This window comes from Vicugna pacos, chromosome 18 (assembly GCF_048564905.1).
Source record: "Vicugna pacos chromosome 18, VicPac4, whole genome shotgun sequence".
NCBI lineage: Eukaryota > Metazoa > Chordata > Mammalia > Artiodactyla > Camelidae > Vicugna > Vicugna pacos.
The window spans coordinates 30,958,433-30,980,909 of record NC_133004.1 but is presented as its reverse complement, the minus strand read 5'-3'; the positions used below and the strand labels follow the sequence as shown (position 1 = coordinate 30,980,909).

Below are 22,477 nucleotides of genomic sequence, written 5' to 3'. Positions count from 1 at the left end.
TTTTGTTTGGTTAGCAAAGCTCTAAGGCAGATGCTTTATCTGTTAGCTATTGCTGTGTAACAAATAATCTGAAAATGTAGTGGCATTAGACAATAACATTTATTTTTCCCATGAGTCTGTGGGTTGGCTGGGGAGTTCTGTTCGTCTGGATTGGGCTAAGGTTATCTGTGCCAGGCTCATCGGATTTCAGCTGGCTTTTTCAAGAGTCTGGAGTCAGCTAGCAGGTCAGCCAGGGGCTGGCTAGTCTAGGAATGTATCAAATGTGATGACTTGCTTTGTTCCTTGTGGTCTTCACCCTTAAGATAGCTACCTTGGATTTGCTGTCATGGTGGAGCAGTTCCAAAAGAAAACCATATCTCAAAAGGCTTCTTGAGCCCTTAAATCAGAACTGGCAGGCTACCATTTCTATGGACACATTCTACTGACTAAAGCAAAGTACAAGGCCAGTCCACAACCAAAAGGTATGGAAATAGACTCCATTTCTTGATGGGAGAGGCTGTAACATCCCATCGCAAGAGTGAAGAATTACAGTCATACAATACACCAAAATGCCAACTTTTATGTGTAATATGCCCTTGAAATCACACACAAAAGTTGAACATGCAAAATTCAAACAATCCACCTACATATTTAAAGGCATTTAGCTTCCAGAGAGCAAAACAATATCATAAAATGCCCAAGATATAGCCCAGGCATTGAATGTAATTTTCCATGATGTATTGTCAGGATTTTGTACTTGTTCTTTAATTTCATTCCCTTCCTTCAGAATTGAACAGAGTCAAGTGACCACTTGAGTCGAAAAGGGCAGATAATTGAAGCTGGATCTGAGACTGCCTGAAATGTTCATCCATCAGCTGATGGAAAGGGACAATTTGGTGAAGTGATTAAAGTGTGCGCTTTGGAGTCAGACTGTCTGGGTTCAAATTTTCTCTCAAACCCTGGTTCCATGAACTTGGGTAAAATACTTGACCCCCAGGATCCCTGGTGCCCTCATCTATAAAATGAAGGTAGAATGTTTTGTTGCTGCACTTTTCACTTTGTAATGGCTCTGAAGTTGAAGTTGGGGTGCACCACACAATTGAGACCATGTTAAGTCACACAAGAAAGTGTTGTGTGTCCAATGAATGGCATCTTAGACCCAGGACTATGGCAGTGCCTTCCTCAAAGGTTTGAATTCATCAACACTGACTGATTAGAGCAGTGTCTGTCCCCAGTAAGTGGCCAATAAATGTGAGTTGTGAGGAGGAAGAGGGGGAAGAAAATTCACATTTGGCTTACATGTTGGAGGTTTAGGAATGTAGACATAACAGTTACGTACATTCAAGTTGTGCACAGTTTGAATGTTTGAAAGCAAAAGACAGTCAGTCTGCTCCTCCGTGGTGTCTTTTTGGAAGAAGTGAAGAAATTAAACTTCCCTGATTACTGGTTGGTGCCAGTAGCAACGTTTGTTGATTGCACCAAACTGTCACATCAAACCCCTGGGAGGACAGTATCATCTGCCCATTTCACTGAAGAGGAAACTGAGAATCAGCAGGATGGGAAAAGAAAAATGTGCCCAGAGTCACAAAAGTCAACTAGTGGCAGAGAGAGGTCAAACCCAGATACCTCTGGCTCCAAACTGCTTTCATTCATCCACCCCTACCCTGCCCCAGGACATGAACAAGCAGAGAGGGAACAGAAAGGACGCCATTGCATCATTGCTCAGAATTATCGTGTTAAATATGCAGAGAGCAGTGAGCCAATGCTGATTCAGAACTTCTTTCTAGAAGGTGCTCAGAAGCAGTCATTGGTTGGAAATGGGGCTAGGGACTTAGTGCTGTGGACTGAATTTTTGTGTCCCCACAAACTCATATGTTGAAATCCTATAGGAGGTGAGGACTTTGGGAGGTAATAGATCCTACGGGTGGGGCCCTTGTGAATGGGGTTAGTGCCTTCACAAAGGAGGCCTGAGAAAGCTCCTTGTCCCCTTCCACGAATGTGAGGTTACAGCAAAAAGACCAGCTGTCTAGAACATGGGTCCTCACCAGATAATGAATGTGCTGGCACCTTGATCTTGGACTTCCCAGTCTCCAGAATTGTGAGAAATAATTTTCTGCTGTTTATAAGCCACTCAGTCTATGTATTTTGTGACAGCAGCCCAAATGGACTAAGAGAGTCTGGAAATAATGTTTTCACAGGAAATGTGATTTTCACTTAGATTGCATGTTAGTTTTGAGGTATTTGGAAATGTTGTTTGATACAGATTACGAGGGACAAGCTACCCCTCAAAACAACACTGCAGCCTGTAAAATGCTATATAATCCCCCTCTACCTCTCAGATCCATGTGCTTACAAGGACGTTCTTACTCAGTCAAACTCCTTGGAGTCCCTACGTGTCTTTATCCATGTCTGCATCTTTGGTCCTTGGCACAGACTCTGCAGACGATTATTTGTTACATAAAATCCTCTGATGCCTAAAGAATCCTATAGGAATTCATTTTATCTATAGACCTGATATTGAAGGAACTGATGACCCTGTACTTCATACACTGCAAAGGGATCTCTTTCCTTTGGCCCTAAAAAGACTCTACAGTAAGACTCTTATTCCAAAGTGAAAAGTAAGAAATCATTTGGAATTTTGCAGAGCCAGTGAGGCAAGGGGAATTCTGCACTGCACTCCAACCTCACTTATGCAGGTGTGTGATATTTTTCTGTTAACTAAACTTTCACATGTCTCAACATTGCAGCTGCTGGTGGTGAGTCTCATATCGGCTACATTTCTATTTACCTGAGGGATAGGTTCTTGCTGGGAGTCCTCCAGGTTTCTTGCAGATGCTCAGTGAGTGAGTGGAAGGAAAGAGGCAGGAAAGGACAGAAGGAGCAAGAGAGAGAGGGAAAGATGAATGGACCAAAGAAGAATAAGACGAAAACCTTTCATCTTTGTTCATTTCTGATGTAGAAGCTTTCATTTATTTCCTCAATTAACAGAGATAAAACAAAATGATGCAATGATATTATTCCTTCTTGCAAGGGGACTGTCTTGGTCAGTTGGGGCTGCTCTAACAAAGTACCATAGACTGGGTGGCTTAAAATCACAGAAATATATTTCTCACAGTTCTGGAGACTGGAATTTTGAGATCCAGATGCCAGCATGGTTGGGTTCTGGTGAGAACACTCTTTCTGGTTGCAGACTGTCAGCTTCTTGTTGTATCACCACATGGTAGAAAGAGACCACCTAGCTCTCTGACCCCTTCTTATAAGGCACTGATCTCATTTGTGAGAGCTCCATCCTCATGACCGAAATCTCTCAAAGGTCCCACCTCCAAATACCGTCACATTGGGATTAGAGTTTCAACAGAAGAATTTTATGGGGACACAAACATTCAGTCCACAACAAGGACCATCTACTAAAATGTTCACTGTCTCTTGCAGGAAGAATGCCCTTCCCTCCACTTCCCTTAACAAATTCTTTTTGAAGTTTAGGGGGATGAAAAAGCAAGTTTTATATTATGGGCACATGTAGCTTCTTTTATTTAACTATTAGCTTACTTCCTTTGCATCACTCCTGAGAACCTTCACCGTCTCTGCTGTTGTCCCACATGCAGGTGGCCGTGTCAGAAGGAAAAAGCAAGTCTTCTGTTGAGTGGGTCTTCCTTGTACCTTGCATTTTAGGGTTCCTAGTGGAGACCACCCTCTGTCCTCTTTACAAGATTATAATGACCTGGCATGTCACACCCAACACTCAATTCCAGTTGTCCTATATAGCATATATTCAGGAAGATCATCTCAAATACATCCTCCAAACTTTGTGAAACTCCATCCAGCTGTTTTGAATGATATAATAACATAAAAATGGGCAGAAATTTGTTTTATTAATGTACATGAGATATAGGTGATTATTTTACTGTCTTATCTTAATCTTTTCTACCACAACAAAGAAGCTAGAGCAAAGGTTCAGTACTTGGTATCAAATTTTCTTCCCTCTGGGTTTCTTCATAGCAGGCTGTGAGTAGTTCAAGGGACCTGATTTCAATTTACTTTTGGTCTCTTGTAACTAGGCTGTGTACAGTACTTGGAGACTGGAGGTCTTCAATAACTGTTGAAATCCATGGGCAAAAATTTCCCTTCCCTCCTCTTTTCTTTCTTGCCTTGTGGTCTAGTCGTTGCTGACTGTCCAATCTTACCGCTCTGTGTTTTTAATTCAACCTCAAGTTCGCTTTACCATTGGGCATGGAATAAATAGCCAAATCTATAAGAATATATTTCTAGCTGCCATCCCTGCTCTGAGGTTTTCTTCTGTTCTGTCCTGGCTGACGCCCTCTGCCAGACTTAGTCCCTAAATCCTGTTGCTCAAGAACCTGCAAAGATTCCCTGTAGCCCATGAATTGTATCTAAACTACTCTGGCTGACTGAGTCTCTCCTTAACCTGGCTCCATGCCCCCTGTTTCTTTCCACCAGTCTTCAATCCCTCCAGGCCATTCACATGCCTCACTCTGGTTCCTGTACATGATGCTCGGTCCTGCTTCTGACCCTCTGTTCATGGACCACCCACACCTGGACTGCCTCCCATTCTCCCCTCCACACCCTTGTGACCTTCCTAAACATTAAGACAGATATTGGAAACTTTTTTTTTTTACTAGTGATTAAAAAGAGCCAACACTTAAAAATTGAGTTAAGTTTTAAAAATCTAGATTTCCAAAATCTCTTGAAAGAGTGGAAGATTTGGCCTCACTGGACTTTCCTTCCTATGTGACAACTATTGGAAGGAGCTGACTAACCCGCTGGTGTCTGTAGAAGAGGACTGTATCATCTGGGGACCACGGTCCCTGTCATTCAGACAACAAGTGTGTAAACACCAGCCCTGTTCACCCGTGTACATTACCCACCTAGCTTCTTATATTTTTCAGTAGTGAACCTAATTGAAGCCCTAATACCTAATTTAAGGTCAGTTTCTCCATAAGATGTATCTTAACTGTGTTTCAGTTGTTTCCTCGAGGAAGTAACTGTCGACAGCGTGTTCTAATTTACTGGAGTTTACCAGTTACCCACAGTTTTGCTGGAATCCTGGGGGTTCACTATTGGCTTCCAAACCATCCTCTCTGTATCCAGCCCCATTCACCCAGCTAGGACCTTCCCCACAGGAGTGAAGTTATATCAAATGACCTCTAATGTCTTTTCCAACTCAACTCAGTATGGTTTTGTGAGTATCTCCCCACTCGGTTTCTCCCCATCACGTCTCATGCCAAGGCTGAGCATGCGCTTGTTAGCTGAGCATGGATGAAACACACAGGGACTAATCAGGTCTATTCAGTGAACTGAAAGGACTGGGGAAGGTATTAGCCATGATGCAGATGGCTAGGTCAGGCTCTAAGCTGTAAGAAGAAGTCAGACTAACCTTGAACTCTGGAAAGCATTGATATATTCATGAGAAGGCTCAGTATGGGAGTCCCCACAGCGTATGATGCAGGGCAATGAACAGATTCCAAGATGGGGCAAGTAGGGCAGGTGTGTATCAAAGAAGTAGGCTGGCAGGGCTGCAGGCACCCAGCAGAAGCTCAGGTATAACTATCTCATCCTTGGGGGACAAGGAGATAGGCGGAGAGGAAAGTAGGTCTTCATTTGACTGTCAGTACTGAGAAGGTTATCATGACAGAAATCCAGATAGATGTGCACCAGTCACTGGGCTGAGCACTCTGTAAATCTATTGTTCTGCCCATTTTAAAGATGAGAAGACTAAATCCCAGAGGCATGAAGCAGCAAATTAGTATTGAATCCAGAAACTGAACCAGATCTTATTCCAGTGTTTCTTTCTCTAACTTCTCTGAATTGGATCTGAGGAATTTACTTGGATTTCGATTTGGGGAATCTGGCTTGGAGACAGAAATTTAATGGTTGGATAGGGGACACATGCTCTTTTAGACACTCAGTGTTAATTAACCTCTTTCTCCCACTTTTAGCCCACATACTTCAAGTAGATCTCCATCATCAACTCCAGAAGGTGGAACACGTGACCCAGAGTAGGTGTTTAGAATAGTTCACTCTTCTGACCACATGAAGATTTGTTCAAGGATGAGCATGTGACCTGAGCCAGTCCAATCAGGATGAATCTCAGGAATTTTGTAGGGACTATTGGGAGGGGAAAAAAAGCTTTGTCCCCCATGGGACCTGGATTTTGAGCGGATTTGAGGCTGGTTCCATCTTGTCACCATAAGATCAGAATTGGTCAGAGAATAAAGTCAGCACAGAGCTCTGAACCCCAAGATAGAAGAAGAAAGAGAAACTGAGAAACCGAGTCTTGATGATACCATTTGAGCCTGAGTCAAACTCCCTTAAGCCAGAATAACTCTTATATTTTTCATATTCCTGAGCCAACAAATTTCTAGCTTCTTAGACCAGTGTGATCAGGTTTTCTGCCACTTACAATGAAAAAGTCCTACCCGAATTCTGGGCACAAAATAAAGTTAAAAGGATGCCAAGCTCCCAATTATCTGGCCAGGATTTCTTAAATTCACCCTCCTTCTGGTTGTAATTGTTCCCAGATGCTGGTATGTAGCCAGGATGGTGGGTGGAGGTCATGGAGAGCTTGAAGAAAGAAGAGAGGTGTGGAGACTTGGAACTAGGTGAGACTGGGTATTCTTGACCATGACCTAGGGTTGCACTCTGAGCCAGGACCACACTGTTCAGCAGTAAATGTGTGCTGTGTAATGAACCACCTCTTATTAGAGAGAGACAACACAGTGTCCACAGTCAAGCTCAACCAATTTATTAGTGTTTTTTGAGATGGCAAATAGACATCTGGTTAAAGGAGTCTGCGGAAATAATTTAATTAGACTGAAAAAGGAAAAAAAAAAGAAGAAAGAAGAAAAGACAAGAAATCCTTTGACAAATTCCCACATTAAAAGCTGTTCAAAGCACTGCACCACCATGGGATTAGGGATGTGTGTGCCTTTTGCCATGAACAGAGAATGTGCTTAGAAACCAAGAACAGAGAAGAAAACAGACCCTTGAAAGGACAGGGACATGGAATCACCAGTGTTCCTCAAGGATCAGTGACGGCACTCGCCTTCCTGAACATCTTTATGAAAGATGGAGGATTTGCTGTAGAGCAGAAAACCCCAATATGTGGATACTAGTGAATTTTCCCAGCAAGTGAGAAGCCAAAGGGAAGGAGAGAGTCTCCCACTGGAATCCTCAGCCACTCAGTCATCAGTGACTGATCAGTTAATTACAAATCCAGGGTGATCAATTGCAGGGTGGTGTTTGAAACTACCCTGCTCCCATGGGCATTTCTAGACCAAAGAGAACTAGAAATTGCTGCCTTGTTCCCAATATTGTATCAGGTAGAAGATTGAACACATAGTAGGCACTCAATCAATGTGGTTAGTTGTTAACACCAGATTTCAGATGACAAATGAGCCACGACCTTGGCTATCTCTCACTTTGTGGCTAGTTAGAGAACTCCTGAGGAAGAGTCTCAGCACCTGTCACGGTGAAGTGTCAGTGCTATGATTGATTGGCAACGTTTGCTACGGAGGACAAAATAAAAGCAGAGGGCAGTGCAAATGTTGAGTATTTGAAGACTGAAAAAATTGAGCTATTTGAGAGCAGAAAGAAAGATCCTCAAGTAGGAGTCAATGATCACCAGGAAATTCTCTGAGCAAGTGAAGAAGACAACCATGGTTGCAGAACTGAAGCGGGTCTACTCTGATGGAGAAGGTTCTAACTAACGTCTTACTGGTGTTCACTCCAGGTTACCCGCTACACCCCACTCCCAAGACTCCAATAGTAAGAAAGCATAGGTCAAGTTCAAATTGCTGCAGCCACTCCCCAAGGCTTCTGGCTCCTTGTACCTCTTAGGGAGTTTGGGTAGTCATCCAATCTTTCTTTGGGGGCAGAACTGAATTTCTCTGAATTGGTCATAAGGAAAACCCTAATACACAGAGGGGGGCTCTGATGACTGTCAACACAATCACAAGTAAAATAATAATAATAATAATAATAACAATGAAAGAGAGAGAAGGAGAGGGAGTTGTACAGACTTCAGAATGCAATGCGTTCGCCTTCCTAGAGTAACTCATTTAATTGTATCAAAATCCCAGGCAGCTGTCATCATCGTCACCATCGTCACAGCTCAGGCTGGGAGCGCTCATGTGTGCTGCCTGCCTCTCAAAGCGGAGAGCAGAGCTGGGAACCTTGCATCTACTGGGCATGTTCGTGAAGCAGTCAATGAATGAATGAACTGGTTTGCTAAGCCAGCTTTTCCGACCCAGGTTTAGTACGTTGCTTATTTTGTCAACACCGGTACCTAAAGGATCCTCTCCTCCCTCCTGTCGCTCACTGTTAGGAATGAAAAATAACGCTTTTGTGAAAATGGTTCTGCCCCCTTCTGGCCTGGTTGTTTTCTGTAAGAAAACCAGATCTCATATCTTATGGATGGCATTCAAGAGAAAAAGAGAGAAAGGAAGAGAGAAAGGGCAGGAGGAAAAGAAACAGCTCAAATACCCCAGCACTCATCATCCTGAACTCATGGCCTCTCATTCCTTCCGCATCGTCCCCCGCTGCTTTTTCACACATTCCGGGTTTCCCACTGGCTTCGCCTCACTCTTTGAACTGGAGGCTTCGGATGGCTGCTCTGCCTTCTCTGTAGGTTCAGACCTGAAATCATCCTTTGGATCACATGCTCTCCACCTTCCTCAGAAAGGTCTGACCCACAGGGCCTCTGATCTAAGGCCACGCCTTCACAGTTGAACCTGGCTGATGAATGGGACCAAACGATGATCCTTTGACCCACATTCACTGGACTTGACTGTCGGGACACCAGGGCCTAGCTCTGTGGTTCTGGTTCTATGACCTCCCTCATTCCCCTTCCTTCTCTGGGCCTCGGTTTCTCCATCTGCACCAGAAAGGGGCTGGGTGAGACGTTCCAGGAGGATGCTTCCAAAGCCAAGATTTTGGAAATATCTACATTCAGGTGGTTGACATTAGAGGCAAATGATAGAAGAGAAGAGATTTCCAGCCCCCTCTGAATCATTTTGGCTCTGCCTTAGGGAGCAGGAGGGCCAAGCAGAAATACAGAGTTCTTCAGTGCTGCTCTGCGGCCGAGACGTGATGGACAGGAAAGAACCCTGTAATCACCGAGCAGAAGTGCGCACAATCCATTAAGACCTTTCAGTCCAAGCCACCACCGAGCTGTCCACCCCGTGCTATGCCTGTGAGCCCCGCCACTCCCCAGTGCTGATGGCCAGGTGCCATCAGGCTGACCCCTTCAGCTCATTCCTGTCGCCACCCTCCCCAAAGCCCACATTTAAGCCGACCCAAAGGCCTGCACGAAGCAACACCGTCTAAAAATATTACCATCACTTGGGACCTGATTTGTTTTTCTTCTTTTGACAAATGGAAGATCTCCAGGGGTTGCTCTGAGCTCATGCCCAGATAATGCCCAAATGACAGGCACCCGCACAGCCCCTTAGCTGCATCCCTTTCCCCTGCAGATGGGGACGCTGGGCTTCATGTCCCCCTGGGTGTCCTCTAAGATACTCCATAGTAAGATGGAGACCCCACTTGGTCCCAGGTCTCTGGCTCTACAGAGTGGAATACTTGAGTAAAAGGGACAGTGATTAGGATCAGAGGATTTTAAAGTGAGTCATTGAGAGATTTTTACACGGGAAGTTTTTCATGAAACCCACACGCTTTGGTGTGTACGTGCAGCCTTGGCTCCATCAGAGGTAACACCTAGAATTAAGCTGTTGCCGTTAATCAGTGGTTATGCCCAAGGCTTCCCCAGTAGCCCCTGTACTGCCCAAATCATCGTGTTTCCCAGTCCTTCTCACCAGGACCCAAACACGGTGCCTCAGTTTGTCCTAAACCATCATTATTGGTCCAGTGCCTGCTATTAATTGGGCAAAGTGTGGTGCTTTGCAAATATCACCTCCTTCACCCTCGTAACTGAGAGTTGAGCCCGGAGAGGGTAAATCGCTTACTCAAAGCCACGTATCTTCTCAATGTCAGAGCAGAGACTTGGGGCTCAGCCAGTCCAGCTTCAAATCATCCCTCTTTGATCCCAGCAGGCGCCCTCCCTGCCGGGAGCCCTGCCCCTCTCATGAATGATTCGCATTAAAGAGCCATTTTGGGTGATCCCAAAAGACCAGCTCATCAGGTTAAGAAAGGATAATGGAGACGTGGCGAAGCCAAGCCAAATGACTCTGAATTCATTCTCACAGGAACAAAACAGAACAATCCGATCTAATCTTCATCAGGCCCTAGAGAACCTCTAGTCCTGGGGCTGGAAATGCATGTGACTTCAGGGGCCAGCTATGAGATATTGAGGAGTTAGGAGTCTCTGCTGAGTGAGAGGGCAAACACCTTTCTGTGGTCAAAGGTAGAATCTTCACAAATATTTGCTTCTCTCGCCCTCGGCACGTGGTAGGACCATGTGTCTTCACCTGCTTACACTCAGACTCTGGCTGTATGATGTGCTTTGACCAATCAAATGTGGGAAGAAGTGATGTGTGTCCTGTTAAGATTCAGAGCATCTCCTGCCTGGCTCGCCTTCACCTGCCTTTGTGGTAGCAGCAGAAGTCTGTGTTTCAAAGGCGCCTCCATCCACTACCATCCCTGAACCCCATGCTGGGCGGTGCACCGCTGCTGACGCACGGTAGAAGTGTCTTCCGAATGAGGAATAAACACTTTTAATTGTTGAGATTTTTGTTGTCATTGTAACTGCAACAGCGCCTAACCTATATTGCTACCCTTGTGGAAACATCCATATTAAGTGCTAATAATAATTATTATTATTATGAAAATTAAGAAAGAGAGGACTATATTGGGGGAAAAAATCACATATATATGTAAGATTTTGATTTTCAAGTCTCCAGGCAAGTAACTCGGGTCCACACAGGTCTATACTTGACCCTGATGGTGCACAGGTAGTCCCAAACCTAGAATCATGATCTTGTCTTGGGTTGATTAGAATCAGACTTCCTGAAGTCCTAATTTTGGTCTTCCTGAGAAAAAATAACCCGTGTTCCTTTTACATCATTGTAAATTCTGCTTCTCTCCTAAGACCCTAGTGTTTAAATCTTCTGGAACCAGATACGTTTATTTTCTTCTCCACGGTATTTCTATGACTTGGGAGGTTCATGCTGGATAATAATAGCAAGAAGTGTTAACATTAATTAGCTGTCTGAGTGCTGAGATGAGCATTTGAAATGACTCCTCTCACTTCAACTTCGTAAATAGGAAATCTCAAGTTTCCACCTGCTCTCATTGACCATTATAGGAAGATAACATGGCCATCAATTTATGTGGGAAAGCGGGTTTTTGAGGGATGTGTCTAATATAGATGGCAGAGCTGGAAAGGTGCCTAGAGAGCATCTTTTACTGAAGCCCAGAGAGGGAAAAGGTCTTGCCCAAGGTAACACAGCAAACCAGTGGCCTAAGACCTGAGCCCAGGTGTCCAGTCTTGTGGTCTGTTTCACTTTTTCCAATAAGCCTCATGGGATCATCTGAAGGCAACGAACAACATATGCTACGTATGATGAAAAGAGTTGAAGAAGCTAGACAAGGCATATTTTTAGTAAATCAGAAGTTCCCATCTCAAATCAGAAATCATCTGCAGAGATAAAGGTCCCCACATGGAGGCAAAGCAGCACAGAGTACAAAGAAGAACACAGAAATGTATTCTGGCTTCAGGGTCCAGGAAGCCTTAGGAGTGGCGGGGACCAGGGCAAAGCACAAGCCACGTGGTCTGCATGGTCTGCGGCCATGCACCTCAGCTGACTGTCACCCTGGAGGAACAGAGTGCCAGCATTTGCACATCTTTTGAGGTTTTTCAGAATAAGCCATAATTCTGGATCTTAGATTTTTTTAAAAAAATCCAGTCTCCTGACTTTCAAATGATGCTCCTTCCTTGCAAAAAAAGCATTAGGTAAGACAGACAGAAAACTTTTGCAACATCTGGAAAGGGGATGCAACATCAGGGACTTCCAGCTTCTTTAGCTGTGAGAATAAATGTCTGTTAGCCACCCTGTCTGTGTTTTTTTGTTGTTGTTGTTGCAAAGGCCAGGAGAGTAACCCAGACCCCTTTGCACTTGCTACTTCCTCCACCTGAAGTTCTCACAGGGGGCAGACTTCACAGAGTTTACTCCTTTACCCCATTCAGATCTCAGAGCAGCTGTTGCCTTCACAGGGAGGCCTTCTACGGCCCCCACTTTGACAGCACTGCCTCGCCATCCCTCCCCATCACCCCGACCCGTCTCTGAACTTATTTTACACGCTTCCTTACTTGATATTCTTTTTGTTTCTGTCTCATCCATCTCCCCCACTGACCATGCAAACTCATGGAAGCCCAGACATGGTGCATCTTGCCCATTTCTGTATCTGCAGTGCTTAGACCAGCATCGATGGGAATCACGTTTAAATTTGCTGAAAGAAAGAGAAAGAGAAGAAAGCAAAGAAGGATGGATGGAGAGCAGGAGGAGAGGGAGGAAGGGAAATGGAAAACAGAAAGGGATGGGTGGTAAGAAAAAGAGACCAGAGAACGAGAGGGAGGAGGAGACTGAGTCAGGAGCCCCAGCGCTGTGTGGGGTCCCCGAGGGAGTTTCTGGTCGCACAGACCCGCGTTCTGCTCACATCTGTTCTACTCCAATCTGGGTGACCCTGGACGTATCCTTTTACACCTGTAAGCCTCAGTGTCCACCTAGGTAAACAAACAGAAGAATATCGACCTCACAGGGTTTGTTATGAATTAAAACAGACACCCCGGGAGAAAAGACAATTGGATTTACTTGCCCTGCGAAGCTGGGTTTCCCGGAATAACGCTCATCCTTGTCAGGAAAGCCTGTGGGAAGACAGCTGTGTTATCTGTGCGGAGGGAGCTTCGGAGATCTGCACTTGTCAGTCTCTGCTTGCAGTTTGCAAGGCAATTAAAGGTACAGTAGGCAGGTGTCATTATCTTGTTAACCTGAAGTTTTCTCCCACCCGCGCCCCCACTGGGAGGGAGCTTGCGAGTGGGCTCCCACGAACCCGGTCTGACTTCCTTTCAATTATTCTCCCCGGAGCTCTGCACATTTGTTGGGCCCGTTATTAAAATTCAGGGGCTGCATTGTATTAATCCACAGTGCCTCTCTAGAGGAACGCGCCGCGGAGGCTGGCCTCCTTAAAACTCACTGCTCCCAGAAGGAGATCCTTGACCTCCAGACTGCGTGGTCCCCTCCATCCCAGCTCCCTGCTGCAGAGAGGGTTTTTTTTTCCTTTCCTTTCTTTCTTTCTTTCTTTCTTTTTTTTTTTTTTTAACATTTCCAAGTAAATTGCCCAAGTTAGGCAATTAGGTCTTCTGAGGGGCCGTGCCTTTTGCAGGCTTCTGAGTGAGGGCTGTCGAGGCAAGGACTCTCGGAAAGGCACTTTGGGAGCCCTGACTGTAAGGCTCGCGCTAAGAACGCTGACCACGTGCCTCCCCACAATTTGCAGGTTGCGTTCAGACATCTCAGCTCACCCCTCACCAGCGCTGGCAGGTGGGGCAGGTCTCAGCCCACTCAACGCTCAAAGGCTCAAAGAGCTCGTGTCCCTTGGCCAAGGGTGCCTTGTTGGAAAGAGGTGCCTTTGGGGGTCACAGCTGTGGGGAAATCCCCTGACGTCTCAGCCGGGAGCCTGTGTGTCTTAATCGCTGGTGTAGATCCAGCGCTTTGCACGCCACCTGGCACATGGAATGAACTCAGTAACTCTTTGTTGGTAACTATCTGTTTCCAGAAAAACCAGGAGAATTCACATCATTACGTACTTCAGAGCACGCAGCGGTATTCGGCTCTGTTTATAGACAGAAAACAGGCAGAGCCGTCTTCCTAGTCATCTGGGTTGATGGGGGTGATTCCAAGGTATGAGAACACACACACACACATATGCACACAAGCACGCAGGTCCCTCCCCTCACACAGACACATGCTCAGGCACACACACACACAGGCACATACATGCGTCCCCACCACCGACACACACACACTCATGCACAGCTACATCCTTCCCTAGATGATTTTCCCAATAATTGTCACCCTTTTCCTTCCTCTTTTCCCTGGCCTCATCCCACAACAGTATCTCCTGGATTCAGGCTTTGGCATTCCACCTTCATCTCTTTGGCCATGGCTTATAAGAACTACTCTATCATTTTTCCAATATTTTCTTTAAATGAAGCCACTTACAAAAAAAAAAATTAACTACCTTTAGGTAATAAAGGAAAAGTTTTAGATGGTTATTGCAAGTGGATGCCCAGAACCATCTGTCACAAATGAAAGGCAAGCATAAAAATTAAACCAGATGAGGAGAGGATGCTCCAAATCTAGCTAGATTCCATCCTCTTCCAAGGCTCCTCGTCTTCCTCTTTGTTCAACAGGGGATCTTAGCAAATGTCAGAGAGGTGTGAAAGGCATCTTAGTGCCAACTGAGACAGTCTTCCTGGAAAAGTGAAGGAAAAATGAAAAGGGAATGATTCCCTTGCTGTGGGATTCAGTGGTTGAATATCGCATCCTAGGACCACTTAAAACCTTGTCACACACAGTCACATGTGTCTCTGTGTGTTTACATACAATCAGTGGTGTGGGTCCCATAGAGGGAAAAGGTTACCTAGAGGAAAGATCAGGGCCCAGTCTCTCCAAGTGCTGTTCCAAGCCTTGTGCCACATGATCGGGTCTTTATCCAAAGCCTTTTTCATGCTGCCACTTGGACATACCATCGGTTCCAGTTCATTATGGGCTGAATGGCGCCCCTCCAAAATTCACATATGGAAATCCTAACCTCAGAAAGTGATTCTGTTGGGAGACAAGGATTTTAAAGAGGTGATTAAGTTAAAATGAGATCATGAGGGTGGGCCCTAATCCAACAGGACTGGTGTCCTCATAAGAGGGATGAAAACACAGAGGAAGGACCATGTGGGGACACAGGGAGAGGACAGCCATCTGCAAACCAAGGAGAGAGGCCTCAGGAGAACCCTGTCCCTTGGACACCTGATCTCAGACTTCCAGCTTCCAGGATGCTGAGAAAATGCATTCGTTTCTTTTCAGCTGTCCAGTCCCTGGTACTTTGCTATTGCTATCCTGGCAAACTAACACTGAAGTCAAAATAGAAGGTGTCCCCAACGTTCATGCATTCCCCAATGCCCAGCCTCTGTCTAGGCCATGACGTCACACCTGGTTGAATCAGAAGCCACGCCCCTTTGCAAGCCCCACTTTGAATGTTTCCTCCTTCATGAGGTTTTTTTCCCCAACGGTCCACACACCTGTAATTTCTGCTTTTGCCCAAATCCTGCAGGCTTCTGTTCATGCTGCTCATTGTCCGTGATAGAACCACCACCTTCTACCTTTCTCTTCCCATCAGGAACTTCCTGAGAGCAAAGCTCAGGTCTGTCTTTTTTTCCCCCTCCCTCACTATTGATTGATTGATTGATTGATCAATCAATTGATTGGTTTTTCTCTGTCTTACATATGTTACTGCAAATAAGCTCAGGTCTTTCATACATAATAGGAGCTCAGGAAATGCATCTTCAATAAGACTAGATTAAGTAAAAGGCAATACTGATGGGGAACAGGAGAAAGAGAGGAATGGCTGAGAAAACAAGGGCTCTGGAGACAAGATTCCGGGCTTGGGTTCTGCCTGTGTCGTTTGTTGGCTGTGTGACCTTCAGTGACTTCGGAGGCACTCTGAGCTTTCCCTTTCTCACCTGTAAAGCAGGGTTAGTAACAGCACGCTGCAAAGTGCTTTTAAGGATTAAACTAGATAATAGGGACTTCCAGGGCAAGAGACCAGCTGGCAAATGGCTGGATTCACTCTCCACCAACCTCTCACTGAGTCATGACAACGCGCACACCCAGCAGAGCTGCTGCAGTCCTGGGGACGAGAATTATTGATCACAATCTCTGGGGCCTTGGAGGGATTTCCTCTAATCAAGGAAAAGAAGGGTCCGTATGCAGAAAAACACGGCCAGGCTCGCCTGCTACAACTTCTCAGCCCCAGAGGCTGAGAGCCCCGTGCGCGGCGCCAGCCAGAGGCAGGGGAGCCCCCCGCACTGCACGGGAGCTGTTTCAGGAGGTGCCATGCACACGTTTTCTTTCTGCTCCTCTGATCAGTGCATCCCTTTCTGTACTCATTCAGGACTACGGTCCCCCGTGGTGGAACACAGCTATCAGGCCACTTCTCTTAAAGGCGAAAGGAAAGGAAATTGGGAAGAAACAAGAAAACCAAGGCAGCTGTGGTTTTCCACTTTTTTTTTTTTAATCTAGAAAGGAATGAAAAGGAAGCTTATCATAGTAGTTAAGAGTACACACTCCAGAACCCATTTGCTCAGGTTTGATTTTTGGTTCAAATACTTAATTGCTGTATGAGGTTGGATAAATTCTACTGTCTCAGTTTTCTCATCTGTCAAGTGGGACTGCTAAGAATATCAACCTCACAGGGTTATTATGCAGATCAAATAAACATAAAGGGCTTCAGAATAGTGCCCAGTACCCCAGTAAGCATTGTTTAATGTTTGCTTAATAAACTATAGCATGTGTATGTATATATACACACACACATACATATATATGTGTACGTGCATGCACATACACAAATTTCTCTGCATAAAGCAAAGAGAGAAAATTCCTCCTGAATCTCAAAGAACCACGCTGGTTAAAAGACTTTCAGGATGTCAGAAATTCAGTTCAGGGTGGTGACTATCACTGATGGAAGAGATGGTCTAACAGCAACCAGAAGTATCATATGGGAAACAAAAATGAGCCTCACATGGACAAGCGACAGGCCTGAAGAAGAACTCTTCTTGTCCTTTCAAGAGAAACCATCTTCCAAGTGCAACCAAAATCTGTGTGACAAGAAACAAGGATGCAGCACAGGACGAATACCCCCATGAAGAAGATATACCCCAGGCAACCAAAGAAGAGTTCTGGAAGCAAAAATGTCCTATGGTCTCCATAAAGTTTCAAAAACATAAACTCAATGAAATAAGAAACAGGAACGCTAAAACACCTGGCTGAAGTGGAAAGAGCTATTGCAGATAAGTCAGAGTGTTTGGAAAACAAGAATAAAACAAGAGAATTAAAATATGCATCTGGCATGGTAAGGGAACGAATGGACAAAAATATAATCGTTAAAGTGAGAGGAAAATTGGGATGTTATCGAAGTGCATAGAAACAGCAAAAAAAAAAAAAAAGATGAAAATGTTGAGAGAGATGGAAAATTCACTGAAGTTACCTGTTCCTAAAGAAAAGGCCAGAACACATAAAACCGACATCCACAGGTTTAGGAAGACTCAGCGGTTGAGGAGTTAGACACAAAACCTGCATTAGCAGAGGTCACGGTCTAGCGTGGGAGAATCCTGGCTGTGAGGTGAAATCCGCTAGGAAGAGCAGTGTACATTTTTTATCTTCCCATGCATCCTACAAGTTCTAGGCCTGTGCTCGACGAAATCAGTATTTCCCAAGCTGAATCCTGGGGGGATACTGCCTGCCAGGCAATGAGACTTTCCTGGGTAAAAACAGTTCTCTGGTCAAAGAAATTGGGACAAGAATACGTTAAACCAAACAAAACCCAAATTCTTTACGACATAACTTGAATGCTGAGATGCATTATGAATTTTGAAGAGAGGATGATATTATGCCACATTTTCAAATTCAGAAAGGGTAGAGGTCATTTCTTGCTGAGGCTTTTGACCATGCGATGCCAAGCTCCCATCTTTTTCATCTCCTATAACAGCTACTGACATCTCACAGACACGGCTGAGAAATGCCACAGCAGACCCTGAGCAAGCAAATGCCAGGATCGTAATATGTCAGGCTTTCACAGATGTGCCCTCAACGTTACACCCACAGCCTTTAGAACAGCTTGATATACAAATTACACATTCACATAGGCTGTCAGTGTCTTTTGCAAAATCATGGTTGCGGAGACCACTGTCAGCCTTGTAGGAGGGCACTGAGATCCACAGACTGACTGGTCAGCCAGCAATCCTGTCCCGGAACTTAAGTGCCTCAGTTTCCTTTTCCTGACACTCTGGTGATGGTAACCGCAGGGCATGGGAAAGCCCTGAGCCCCTGCTTTCGTCTGGCTGGATGTAGCTCCCCTGGGACATGGATGATGTGTCCCCCTACAGTACTACAGCATCACGTCGACCTGGGATCTTGGTCCAAACCAGCAGCCACTGACACCACCAGAATCCAAACATCATCCCAACTTGGATATTCTCCATGCCAGACCCCACCCACTAGACCAGATCCTGGAACAGAGAAATGGAACTGAGTCTCGACTTTCTCCATCTCTAGTCCAGCCTTCCTCCTTTTTTGTACGTGGTCCAGATCTGTCTCTGGACAGCATGTCATGATGCACCACCAGACAAGTCTCGCACCAGAACTCATTTGGAGATTTCTGCCTTTCCTCCTCCTCCTGCTCTCTTCCTGTGAAATGGCTTGGTTGCTCCTGGGAGCACCTCCCGAGTCAATATAACAATTGGAGCAGCTCTTCCGAAATATCTGGTGAGGGAAAACCAGGACTCACTCGAGGTACATTAAGAGATGTAGGAGACACTGTCCAGTTTCCTCATCGAAATGAGGCACTGCACCTAAGAGCTCCAAGGTAGGGAAGAGCAGAGATCTTCGACCCGGGAGGCTTGGGTTGGAATCTTTGTCGCACCACTGACTAGCTGTGTGATTTGGGGCTATTTATCGAATTTCTCTGTCTCAATTTCCTAATCTGTAAAATGGGGCTAATAGTGGGTCATGGAGGCATCAAGCTGAAGGTGGTGAGACTGGTTAAGAGGTCCTTGCATTAATCCCAGCTAGAGATAACAAGGACCCGGACTGAGGCAGTGACAGGGAGGATGAAGACGAAGAGGGAGAATTTGAAAATTATTTAGGAGGTCAAATGGCACAATCTGGAGACCAAGTGACCACAGGGGATGGGAGTACAAGAAGAAGGGGAGGGGTAAGAAGAGAAAGAAACCATTCAAGTGTGGCTCCAAACTTTTTTTTTTTTACTGGCATAGTTGGGTACCTGTGGGTGCTATTAACCGAGACAGTTCATAAAAGAGACTCATAGTTGCTGTGTGTATTCCCAGGGGTTCTGCTGTAATGATTACTGTCTCCATTCGCTTTCATCACCACACTGTGGTCCCAATCCTCAGGTGAGGAACCTGTCTCTGTTGCTTGGCCTCTTGTTACTTCACTTAATCCTCACAACAGCCCATGAGATAAATATTCTACTTCTATCTGCCTCACAGAACAAAGGAACCAAGCATCAGAGAGGCAAAGCAACTGGCCCAAGATCACACAGCACCTTGGCTGGGATTTCAAACCAAGGACTGGACTCCTCGAAGTATCAGCCTTCCAGTATCACACACTGCCTCTCAAATACACTCCACCGGAGACGCATTCCAGATAGCATCCTCTGCGCAATCTTCCTGCAGGAACTAGTCCAGAGTCTTCTACATAATTTCTATTTGAACCCTTCCTTGTCTATTCAAGAGTTTGCCCTGCTAGCACCAAAGGGTTTTAGTGTTATTATGTATTTGTCACGGCTGTTCTACAAACCTTTGTGGGCATCATGTCTGCACGGTGTGGTTTCTGTGTCTAATTACAGTGTTGAAAGCTACTACACACATACATAGACATGCGTATAGAGATGAGGAACACACGGCAATACCATTTTAACATAAAAGTGCACATGCCTTAGAAGAAGAATTGTATATTTTTAGTCTTTGGCACTATTTGCTTAGGTGATAGTGAAGTGAAATTGGAGAGTGTTAGAAAGCTGTGAATACTGTTCAATATTAATATTATAGGTTACCTGGGAAAGGTGGGGGGTGGCTTACGGTAGAAAATGATACTGCCAAAATCCAGCAAAAGGCTTAAAAGTCCAAACCACTCTAAATACTGATTTGACTCAGTTGTGCAATTTAGAACATTCCTATTTCCCCGGAGAGGAGTCATTCCTGAGGAAAACTGTGAAAATGGAATGTGAAAAAGGAGAGAGCAGAAAAAAGTAATATTGCAGATCTCCAGCGAACAGCGCTCGCTTTCATCTTTTGGGAAATTTGTTTTCACGTCCCCTCCCCAAAAAGAGAGCCACAAATAATGGGTCTCCCAATGAAACCATCCCAGCTGGATCATGCTAAAAAAGCTTTCAGGAGGGAAGCAGTAAGTAAATTCATCTGTTCAGATGCATTTGGATGTAATCCTAAAGCAGTAGCCTGGGTAATCGCCAAGCCATCAACAACTGAAAGGATTGAGACTATTAGATGCGGACAACAGAGAAATAATGGATGTTAAAGAGGTCGGGAAACAGAAATGATTGCATTCACCCAGCACATAGTTTTAAAGCTGATGGCGGGAGAATGGGAGGCTCCATTTTTTAACCACTGAACTATTAAAACACACACACACACAGACACACACACACACACTCACATAGATAAATGCCAGCTTCAGTTTTATCATGTAGGTGGTTAAACACTCACTTTCTTCTTCAATGTTTTGAAATATAAGAGGACTTTGGTCTTCTACTAATCTCAGAGTGGAAGACGAAGGATGGCTTCCTTCTCTGCCAACAGTTCAGACCGGAGAGGGTTTGATGCTGGGACGTCAAAGGTTCCAGAACCTTGGAGGCAGGATGCTGGAACAGAAGGCAGGCGGGGACACACAGAATGTCTATCCGTGATCTTAAAGAATTTTTGAATCAGAGCCAGTTCTGTTTCTCCAGCCAAGCTTTCGCTACTTGCCAGGAACATCGTGCGTCAGTAGATGTGTGAGTCCTGCAGTAGGGATCCACAAAGTCTACTTCCACCCAATCATCTGTGTTGCTTGCTGAAATGCAGACCCCCTGGATGAAAGCCCCAACGTACCGGAGCATAATCACCAGAGGTGGGGCAAGAATTCTCACGCCACTGCCTTTGAGAATTACCACGGTCATCAGCGCAATCAGAGGTTGTGGTCTGAGCAGGGCGATGTTCAAGTCCAGGATCTTTGACATTATTATGATATAGACCAGGGGTCAGAAAACTACTGCCTGTTAACCAAATCTGCCTGCCACATGCCGTTGTAAATAAGGTTTTAACTGGAGCACAGTCATGTTCCTTCATGTTTGTTTTTGAGTAATTGCCAGGGAGACGACAGGGCTTACAAAATCAAAAATATTTACTATCTGACCCTTTACAGATGAAGCTGGCTCACTTCCACGGTAGACCAATGGTTTTCAATCATTTCTGGGCATCAGAATCATTTGTGGATTTTTTTTTTTTAATGCCACTTCCTCAGACCTGTTTCCAGAGATTCTGAACCAGTTGGTCTGAGGTCGAACTTTAGAAGACAGTTCAGGTGATTCATCTTTTTTTCAGTAAGTCTACATAAATGGTGGTGGTGATGAGGCTGATGACAATGATGACAGCTGTGATGGAGGGCAATGCCGATGGCTTTGATAATACAATTAAGTACACGTTCATTAAGCATCAGCTGTGTGCTCGGGAAGGGGTAAATGGAGAAAAACAAGATGTGATGACCATCTGAAGGAGCTCACAGCCAAGTAATCCAAACAAGCACATGAAGAGACATTGACTGCAACAGAAAAGAAGAATGGGCAAAGAACATGGGCAGATGAGTCACAGAAGTAGAAAAACTCATTTCCAATAAATAGACACAAACAAGTTCAACCTCAGGGATGATCAGGGGCATGAGAAATAAAACGTGAGACATCTTCTCCCAGTAAACATGCAAATATCAAAAAGATTGAAAATATTCTGGTTTCATGGAAGTGTAATTTTATAGATGTTTTAAAGGGTGAGCTGGCAAGTTACTATCTGTATACTTTTCAAGTCCTCCATCTCCCTTCTCAGTATCTAGTCTGTAGGAATATATATGCACTAAGAGACCTGTGTAAGAATATTCCCGGTGGCAAGGTTGCAACAACGAAAACCATCTACTTACGCATAAGATGGGGAATGGCTAACTAAGTCATCACTCTGTAATGTACTGAGTTTTTTTTTTTTTAATGAAGAATACATATAGGTATAAAATGGACAGTTGTCAAAGGATTTTGTGGCCAAACTACAAATAAGAAAAAACGTCAGAACCCACGAATAATAAAACACAAATACCCACATGCAAAACAAAACTTTACATTTTTATCTCTCTCTGGGTATGTAGATTCCTAGACAAGATTAATTCTGGGAAGGAAAGGTAGATTTAGAGTAGGATAGAGGAGATCTTTCTGTTTACCTATATTGTCTGAATATTTAATAACGTGAATGTGCTCATGTACTTCTATGTATGTTTTAAAAAGAAAAAGCGAGACAATAATTCAATATGGTGAGCACGATAATAGAAGTGTGTGTAAAGTGTGATGGTGGTACCAAAGGAAAATCTTCTGGGGTGGGATGGAGAAGAAGAGATGCCACAGAGACAGGGTAACACTGAATTAGGTCTTGAAGGATGAGCCATTGGAGAAGATGATGGTGGCATCCCAGGCAGAGAGG

General features: G+C 44.8%; 1 protein-coding gene and 1 long non-coding RNA gene across 2 annotated transcripts in view; both read right to left on the bottom strand.

Annotated features, from left to right (window-relative positions):
- Positions 1 to 22,477, bottom strand: part of HS3ST4 (heparan sulfate-glucosamine 3-sulfotransferase 4) — a 350,347-nt gene that overhangs the window by 44,996 nt on the left and 282,874 nt on the right. The gene's annotated exons all lie outside the window — the stretch shown is intronic.
- LOC140687096 (uncharacterized) lies at positions 14,238 to 20,546 on the bottom strand. The gene is made up of 3 exons (XR_012061185.1): positions 20,468 to 20,546; positions 14,593 to 14,777; positions 14,238 to 14,424 (listed from the first exon to the last, which is right to left on the bottom strand). It is a non-coding gene; the product is annotated as an uncharacterized lncRNA (long non-coding RNA).